A 10000-nucleotide genomic window follows, 5' to 3' on the forward strand; every position below is an offset into this window, starting at 1 on the left:
GCCTTGCTGGCTTCTAAGCCTGGCTGAGCTGTTATTTCAGTTTGTATATTTATTCGTTCATTTATTCATTTATTTATTTATCTATTTATTTCTGACATCCCAAGTCCAGTTTCTGACCTTCCTGTGTGATCCAGCTTCTGAACCTGGCCGCGCCATTATTTTATCTATTTATTCTATCTATCTGTCTATCTGTCTGTGCCGCCGATATGTTCTCCCCCTCCACTAGACTTTGAGTGGTGGTCTGGACGCTAGTCATTCGGATGAGACAATAAACCGATGTCCCGTGTGCGGCATACACTTAGCGCACGTAAAAGAACCCACGGCAACAAAAGGTTTGTTCCTGGCGTAATTCTGTAGAAAAATCCACTTCACTAGGAAAAACAATTAAAACTGCACGCAGGAAAAAATCTATAAAAAAAGGGGGGGGGGGGGTGGGGGGGGTCTGTAGTATAGCGACGCGCTCTCCCTGTGGAGAGCAGCCCGAATTCCACACAGAGAAATCTGTTGTGATAAAAAGAAATACAAATACAAATTTATCTATCTATCTATTTATCTATCAAGGTGGCAAAATGAAGTGCATCAGATAGTCATGAAGAGCAAAAGACTGTCTGCACAACGAAAATACCATCCCTGGTGAAATTTCTGAAGCCCTCAGATACTCAGTAAATGGATGTCATGAGGACATGCAACACTTGTTTGGATAATCATGAACTTCGTGGACACCCCTCTAGCTTATTTCAACCATCGGGGCCAGCATTACAAAGACACGCTGATAGGAAAGGTAAAAAGAAATATGAAATCGAGTCCTATTAATCCTTTCCTGGTAATTTCCTTTTTTTTAGTATCCTAGATTCAGGAATCTATTTTAGCGGCAATATTCGCACCATCATAGTTGAAGTGGTATAATAATAATAATAATAATGGAGTTTATAGAGCGCTGAATCTTGTGCAGAGACAAATCAAAGCGCTTTCACACCAGTCATTCACACGCATACATAATTCTAAAACTGGAGACACTGAAGACAAGGAAGAGGCAGGGAAGGGAGGCTATTTTGGGAAGAGGTAGGTTTGAAAGCCAGGCTTGAAAGAGCTGAGTGTGGAAACTTGATGAAGCGAAAGAGGAAGTTCATTCCAATTACAAGGTCCAGAGACAGAGAAAGAACGGTGGCCAACAGTTGAGTGTTTGAATCTGGGTATGCGTAAACAGAGTGGATCCGAAGCCGATCGTAGTGAGTGAGATGGAGTGTAGAGGTGGTATAACCGTCAGTAGCTGTTATAACCCAGTTTCGGTGGTTTTCGTTCTGTTTTGAGGGTTATTGTACTTTGATTTTGATACAGATCAGTCGCTACATGAATGTACAATTATCCTGCCAGCTCAAAAACATCGTCTGCTATGATGCATTCATTCAATTTGACCCTGTAAACCGTGCAATGGTGAATAAAAAACACATGACGGCTTGGGTGGACAAACTGTGGTTCATGTTTATGGTAGGGGGTCATTTCGCTTTAATTTTAATTTTTTTTTATAGCTTAGCTCTTCATTAGAAGGGTAGATTACATTCTTCCTCTAGCTTCTCACATGCACGCAATACAAAACGAACAACAGTTTCGCTGGAATAGGTCACAGAATTTACCGAAACTAAAATAAAGGATTACCTCCCTTCCCACTTTTCAGTTGGGAGAGTCCACAAAACCTGAAAAGTGATCTCCATAATATATTCAGTGCATTCTCTCCAACGGCTGTCGGATTATATTTCAGTGCAGTTGTACCGTTAAAATAAACGTCTTCGCTGAGCCACTTATGTATCTTTTCCGAAGAAAAGTAAAAGGGTAAAATCTGGTGTGTTAAATTCCTGAGCTTGCGCACGCGAAATCCTTTCGGGGAAATTATTATGACAAACGAGGACATTAAGGTTCTTGTCATCTCTCCTGCTGTTCACACACACACACACACACACACACACTTAGAAAGGAGGGAGAAACAGAAATAAAACTTTGAAAGAGAGAAGCCATGAAAGTGAAAACGATAAACATCATGTTCGCGGACCATGTCAGAGAGCACGTGCAAATATATCACTTCACGAGAAAATCGCGACTTTTGCTCCCGGATGAGATAACACTGAGTAAGCTCACTGGGGTCATTTTCACTGTTGAAAAAAAGACGACGTCTCCGAAGAAGATAAAAGCACGCAGATTGTTCAAACACACTGAAGTAAGAATCGTTGAAACGCAAACAACAGAGGATAATAAATCATTTCAGTGGACTTGTGCAGCTTTTTAAAACCGCGTCTTCTTCCGGAGTCTACGAAGTGAGTGGGTTGCTAAAGAACAAGCTGCTGTTTTTGGATTTGTACAGCAATATGTGATGTTTTGGATTGACATAATTGTGCAAAATGAGGAGGGGGGCTGGGGGGAGGGGTTAATTTCAAACTGACGGGCACCCTCTTTACATCATCCATCGTTTTTTTTGTTTTTTGTTTTTTTCTCTTCTTCGCAGCTCCCGCCAACATTTGCCGCAGGAGATTCAGTGTGAAAACAAAAATAACAGCAATGGCAGGAGACGGGTAGAAGGCCCCATGCAGTTGTGGTGTGAACAGTTCCCAGTGCGTTAAACTGATCCAGTTTCTCGTGTCGCGTGTGAAGCAAGACCGTGTGCAACTGTGGGTATGAAACGATGTTGAACAAACAAAAAACCATCTCCAAGTTGTGGGCTGGATTACCAACACAGTCATGACTAGACCAGCAAACAGGTATGTTCGCCTCTCACAAAGCGTTTATGTTTCGTATGAAATGTGAATACTTCTGACAGCACAAAAACAAAATGAAAAACAACAAAACCATGCAGCTGTTCTTGCTTGCTGTGTATCCATGATTGCAGCTGTCTACTTTTACATAATCTTCTGTTTCGGGCCAACGATCAATCTGTTGATCATTCTGGCGTCTAGCAGGTGAAGGAAGGAACTGACGTAAACTTCTACGATGATGTGAATATCCGTTTTGCTGTTGATGGACATGTACTGCGATAACGATAAGGGGCGCAATAGCCGAGTGGTTTAAGCGTTGGACTTTTCAATCTGTTGGTCCCGCCTGCCTGGTGGGTAAATGGTGGAGATTTTTCCGATCTCCCAGATCAACATATGTGCAGACCTGCTAGTGCCTGAACCCCCTTCGTGTGTATACGCACGCAGAAGATCAAATACGCACGTTAAAGATCCTGTAACCCATGTCAGTGTTCGGTGGGTTATGGAGACACGAAAATACCCAGCATACATAAACCACGACAGAGTCATCGGCAAGTCGATGTTGGTCGTGTAACGGAAAATGTTTGTAATGGTCAAAGTTATGACCGCTGAACATTAATGGAAGAAGAAGGAGAACGATAAGTCACCAGTGAAGCGAACTTTGTGGGGGGTGGAAAACACGGACATTCTTCGCTGTACGCGGGGCGTTGTCGATGGAAGGATACTTTAAGACCTGTGGCTAGCTGGAAACGTGGTTTGAAAAAGCTACCCTGAAACTTCAACGAGGAGGTGAGATACTTATTGTCTGAGTGGTGTGTTTATAGCGATGCGTGCATCATGTCTATTCGGCAATATCCACATCTCTTCTCCTGTACTGTACCGTTTATACGACGGAAGAACTTGTAAATTGTATGCTCATTTCTTCCCCTCCACTCTTTGACTGGCCTTCTTTACGTCTCTTGACAGGGGAAGAAATGCAGAGTACATGTTACAATGTTATCTACACAAATTTACATTTTTCCCCCGTCTAGGAAACGAAAATGAATGGAAAGAACACAGAGAAAGAAATGTGGATATTGCCGTCTATTCCACGACCCCCAAGACCCCTAAACGTGTTCTGTCCTAATCTTGTCCTCCCAGTAGGGAGAGTGTTCTGTCCTAACCCTGTCCTTCCAATCGGGAGAGCCAGAACGTGTTGTCCTAACCCTGTCCCTCCTGTAGGGAGAGTCAGAACGTGATCTGTCCTAATCCTGTCCTTCCAACAGGGAGAGTCCAAACGTGTTCTGTCCTAATCCTGTCCTTCCAATAGGGAGAGTGTTCTGTCTTAAGCCTGTCCTTCCAATACGGAGAGTCCAAACGGGGTCTGTCCTAATCCTGTCCTTCCAGTAGGGAGAGTGTTCTGTCCTAAGCCTGTCCTACCAGTAGGGAGAGTGTTCTGTCCTAAGCCTGTCCTACCAGTAGGGAGAGTGTTCTGTCCTAAGCGTGTCCTACCAGTGGGGAGAGTGTTCTGTCCTAATCCTGTCCTACCAGTAGGGAGAGTGTTCTGTCCTAAGCGTGTCCTACCAGTGGGGAGAGTGTTCTGTCCTAAGCGTGTCCTACCAGTGGGGAGAGTGTTCTGTCCTTATCCTGTCCTGGTGCTCAGGAGAGTCTCAAAATCACGTTCTGCTCGAGCGCTCGGGATGAAACGAAGCCAGCATTTAGAAAATTCAAAACCAGATCACAGAAAAATGCATCAACACTTCTTACCAAAAACAGTCACAGAAACTATAACATATCAGAGGGAGGATCCATCTCTTTTTAAAGAAAAAAAAAATTCCTGATTACAGAAAATGTTTTTCGTTACCTTAGAAAAGCTAAAGCAACACCACATCCTGGTCGATTTAAGTAAAGAAAAAAATATAGAAGAATTCTGATGATTATCTTCCAAATATATATATACCGAGACACGTCGTGGTTAAATGTTTAGATATTAGGGAGATTGTGCACACGGTTTCGTTGGGAACGTTTCGTCGCTTGCACAGCGATGGCCACATGACGTCGCAGGCAGCCGGCCACCATAACTAACTTTTCTGGGTGTGCACTAGCTGCCTTTCTTCGGACAACTTTTCGGCAGAGTTCGATCACATCGTTTTATTTGCACAGACTGAACTAAACAACAACAAAAAACAAAAAACTATGCCGTCAAAAAGGTCTTTAGAACTCAAGACACACACACACACACACACACACACACACACACACACACACACACACACACACACACACACACACATATATATATATATATAGCATTTTAAAAGAAAGCAACGCGGTAAGTTTATTACTTAAAATCTTTTTTAAACATTTTTTTATTTATCTTTTTTTTTTCTTTTTTTTTTTAGATTCCTCCGATCGAGATCTGGCGTTAACAAATGACAGAAAGCACATCACGAAATCGGCTTGGAACTTTTTTTGCCTTGAAACGGAATGCATATAACAGATCCCGTCGACAGTTGTCCAAAACAACAGTTTCACCTTCCCTCAATTACACTAAGACATGAAAAAAAGTATGCGTGCTGAGGATGAAATGATGCTTCAAACTGATATTCGGTTTGTCAAGTCTCTTCAAAGTCGAAACCGGATGAGGCTCTGTGTTGAATTTTAAATACATCGGTTCGAATACTTGAGTGGCTGAGATTTGACAAGAAACACGCTCAAAGTAAACGCAGAAGATTAAAGCAAGTAACTGGTATAAGCATAAAACGAAATATGACTTTCAAACTTGCAAAAATATTCACCGAAATAGTTCAAAATCCCTTCGTCAGAACAGGCGATTTCCACTTCGGAATCTTAGCATTTCGGTGACCAAGAAATACCGGGGCAATGGAGACACGCATGCGCACGCGGTTCTCGTTAAAAATGACCGGGGAGTCCCGACGAAATGGTCCCAACGAAAGCGTGTGCACGATCTAATAATAATAATAATAATGATGATGATGATGATAATAATAATGGTATTTATGTAGCGCTGAATCTTGTGCAGAGACAAATCAAAGCGCTTTCGCACCAGCCATTCACACGCATGCATAACTCTAAAACTGGAGAAACTGAAGACAAGGAAGAGGCAGGGAATGAAGGCTATTTTGGAAAGAGGTGGGGTTTAAGGCCAGACTTGAAAGAGCTGAGTGTGGAGACTTGACGAAGCGAAAGAGGAAGTTCATTCCAATTGCAAGGTCCAGAGAAAGAACGAACGGCGGCCAACAGGCGAGTGTTTGAATCTGGGTATGCGTAAACAGAGTGGATCCGAAGCCGATCGCAGTGAGCGAGATGGAGTGTAGAGGTGAAGGCAGCCACAGAGACAGGGAGGGACAGATTTGTGAATATGTTTATAACATAGAAACAATCTCCCTGATATGCGTTCGAATCCGGAATCCCTATGTGTGCATGACTTTTACGATTGTTGATAGCTCTTTAAAGAAAAGATCCGATATATCAGAAACATTCACTGGGTTTGTTTTTTTAGCCACTATTTGTGTGGCAACACCACCCCCACGCGGCTCATCCCGATACCCGCCCCCCCCCCCCCTCTCTAATCCCCCCGCGACCCCCACTCCATCCTCACAGCCCTCACTCCAGTTGGTCTTGTCACAGTCCCTTTCGTGTCGAGCTTTTGTTGTTTAATCCCTTTTGTTGTTGAGTTTTCAGCTGTACTCATTCCATCTTTTTTTTTTTCTCTCTCTCTCTTTGTTAATGTCTGTCTCCTGTGTTTGACAGTTGCCGGCGTCTTTGTCATGAACGGTTCGTAACTTTATTTCGTTTAGGTTTTGGTCTGCCACTCCTCTTGTCTGTCTGTGTCTCGATGTCCTCTCTCTCTCTCTCTCTCTCTCTCTCTCTCTCTCTCTATATATATATATATATATATATATATGTGTGTGTGTGTGTGTGTGTGTGTGTGTGTGTGTGTGTGTGTGTGTGTGTGTGTGTGAATTCTGTCTTTTGTATTTATTACCTTTCACTGATTGCTTATAAACCCTTCCCACAACTCCCGATGCATGTAAATATATATATGTTTCCGTGGCGAGAGAGACAGACACAGAGTGAGACAGACAGACAGACAGACAGACGTCATTCGTACAGTAGTACCGGGCAATGGCAAAGACCTACCAATGAAGAACTGCACAACAAAAACAAAGAACTACAAAACCAAAGACAGCAGCAGGCACAAAAAAGGAACACACGAACAGCACCCATCCCACCCGACCACCCGGCCACCCGGCCACCCCATAGCCCTCCCACCCCACCCACGCAACCTTCACATCCTCCCCACCATCACCTCTTCCCCCTCCTGGCCCCCTGACCATCATGGTCATCAGTCACTTGCTACTGACCTTCACGGACCGCTGCTGGTCCGCTCGTACACGTCTCTTCTGGCGTGTGTAATGAGAACAGAAAACCCCCATCCCGAGCACCGCCCTTTCCCCGAAATCCGTCTTTGTGTTGACCCAATGTTAGCGCAATGTCCTGTACGGGGGGTCGGGGGGGGGGGGGGGGGGGGGGGGCAGGGGGAGGGGGGAGCAAAGGGAGTAGGTTTGTGGTGTGGTGAATCTGAGGCATGCGTCAAGAAAGAGAGAGAGAGAGTGTGTGTATGTGTGTGTGTGTGCAGCAAGGATTAGCTTGCACATTTGCCCACAACGGGACGGGGGGTGGGGGGGTGGGGGTGGCGGGTATCTGGGCGGCGGGGGTGGAGGTTGGGGTGGGGGTTGGAATGGAGAGGAAGGGGGGGTATGGGTGAATGGGTGGGTGGGTTTAATGTTGTTTGTGGCATGGGATGGGTAGAGGTGAGTGACTGTGTGTGTGTTCGGGGGATGGGTGTTTCTGAATAACCACGGGTTGTTTTTCTTTCCTGTGTGTGTGTGTGTGTGTGTGTGTGTGTGAAGCGTTTTTTTTCAGCGGTGGGGGTGTGTGGGGGGGAGGGGTACTGTCTAAATGGGGGGGGGGGGGGCGGGGGGGGGGGGAATAGCGCGTCGCGTCTTCTTCAAAATTGTCGATTGAATGGAATTCAAAAAAGAAGATTTTGGAAAACGTGAAAGCGATGCATTGGGAGAAGCAATGTAAGCCTATACATTGTCGCAGCTGAAAGAGCTTTTCATCCAGAAAAAAAAAACAGACTTTTGCTTTTCTCCCCCTCTCTTTCTCTCGTTTATTTTTCTTTCTGTCTGTCCTTCTTTCGTTGTGTGTGTGTGTGTGTGTGTGTGTGTGTGTGTGTGTGTGTGTGTGTTTTGTTCCATGTTTAGCTTTTCGGTAGTGGGTAAAAAGGATGGGAAGTGAAAAGACGAAAGAGCGATCATTCTCAAGAAAAGAGGGAGAGAACGGAAGTCACAAGGGAAGACCCACGCACAGAGAGATATGGGGGGAGATAGAGACAGATGACGATAACGATGACGATAGCTTTGTTAACAAGACTCGTAGAACCAGTTGAAGGGGTGATTACTTCTTTCTGTTTTTTGTGTGTTTGTTTGTTTGTTAGTTTTTTGTTTGTTTGTTTGTTTGTTTTTTTGTTTCTTCGTGTGAATATGATTAAAGCATGTGATTTTATACTACATGCGTACTTCAGTAAAACTGTATTCTGGTTAACCAATCATGACAATACGTGTTTTTTTTTTTTTTTATGGTTTATTAGTTACATTTGTAGCAAGATTCGAACTAACGCGGTCCATTTGTCAAACACAACAGAAACACGAAGCTAAAATTACTTGGTCTTCTATAATAACTCAACGGAACACATCTTTGTCTCAGATCATCAAACACAACCGTATGATACAAAGTGAACTTCATCTACACAAGGGGTGTTTTTTTTCGTTTTATTTATTTATTTTTTTCCCGGAACAGGGCCGGGTTACAAGAGACGGTATCTGCAGCGCAAAATTTGCTTAGAGTTAAGAATGTTCCTAAGTGCATGGAGTTTACTGTGGAGTTGGAGGGACATTCTCGGACCGACGGATGAGTAGGCAGGCAGGCTTATCTGTCGGTGTGTGTCCTCATATGGGAGAAGAGGCCGATTCTGGATGCGTAGCACTTCCCACAGGTGTTGCAAGGGAAAATGAAGGGCTAGCTCGTCGTTCCGACATCAGCCTGGTTGCCTGACCAGCACAGGTGACTTTTGTTTTTAGTGAGGAGGAGTTGTGCAGTCCCTTCCCCACTCTCTCGCCTACCGACGCCCACAGTCCCACAGGTGCAGATACTGCCACGCGCAGGACGGCCTCGGCAGGTGCAGGTTTTTTCTTCGGAGCTCCGTCTCCTAGGAGGACTTCGAGTCAAGGATAAGAGCTCCCCCTGCCCTTTGGTCATCCTCTTCCGCCTTCACAGCCGTTGGGTTTCCTCCTCCGCCTGGTCCGTCGTTGGGAGACTTCACACGCGGCAGGTAGTACTGGATTACTGGGTTACATGGTACCAGTAGCAAGGGCTATGCCCCTGACCTGGGGACTTTCTCAACGACAAGGAAACTGCCAAATTCGCTCATGAACCCCCCCAAACCCCCCTCCCCCCACCCGCCCCCTCCCCCAGGTATTTTAACTTGTACTGTGCACGGTAACATCAGATGATATACCTTCTGGAAATTATGTGCCAGAAATTTCCTCTTTTCTGTCACTCTGTTTCTGCCTTTTTTTCTATCTTCACTGTTGTCTCCTTTTTTTTTGCCTTCCCAGTCCATTCCCTTTTCTTTTTTCAAGCAAGCCTTGACACTTTTTTCCCCTTTTTTCCGCAGTCTGTGATGTACTATTTGTGCTGTTTTGCTCATGGCGATTAGGTAGTGAGATGTAAACACTGGAATGGGCACTAGCTTCCCATTCTGCAGTGTTATTTGCCTCTCTGGCCTTTTTATGTATTTTGTGTTTGGCTTTGAAGTATTGTTGTTGTTGTTTTTTTTCCTTTTTTACGATTTTTTTTTTGTAATCTGGGGATGATAAGTTAAGCGGAATGGCTGGCGTGCTCAGCATGGCCCAGTCTTCTTTGCCATAAGGAGCTAAATGGTTGGGATACTGTGCCATGAACTGTGTTTTGTGGGTTTGTCTTTGTGTTGTTGTTGTTGTTGTAAATGTGACAGTTTTGTGTTGACGCGGTTGAGCATTTGCATGGTTTGACAGTCCTGATATGGCCCTATGCGATCGGCTGGACTATAAGCAACGAGAATAAAGAATAAATGAATAGATGATATACCGAAGCCAAACTTTGGGTGTGTGGTTTTTTTTTTTATTGCTGTTTTCAGTGGATTAATAATA

General features: G+C 44.4%; 1 long non-coding RNA gene across 3 annotated transcripts in view; it reads left to right on the forward strand.

The window, feature by feature from the left end:
- The first annotated feature begins 2237 nt into the window (after positions 1-2237).
- LOC143297425 (uncharacterized) overlaps positions 2238-10000 on the forward strand; it is a 35462-nt gene continuing 27699 nt past the window's right edge. For 2 of the 3 annotated variants that reach the window (XR_013057269.1, XR_013057270.1), the window contains exon 1: positions 2238-3530. This is a non-coding gene — a long non-coding RNA (uncharacterized LOC143297425). The remainder of the gene's footprint in view (positions 3531-10000) is intronic. The other variant, XR_013057271.1, reaches the window with a different exon arrangement.

This window comes from Babylonia areolata, chromosome 22, assembly GCF_041734735.1.
Source record: "Babylonia areolata isolate BAREFJ2019XMU chromosome 22, ASM4173473v1, whole genome shotgun sequence".
NCBI classification, from domain to species: domain Eukaryota; kingdom Metazoa; phylum Mollusca; class Gastropoda; order Neogastropoda; family Buccinidae; genus Babylonia; species Babylonia areolata.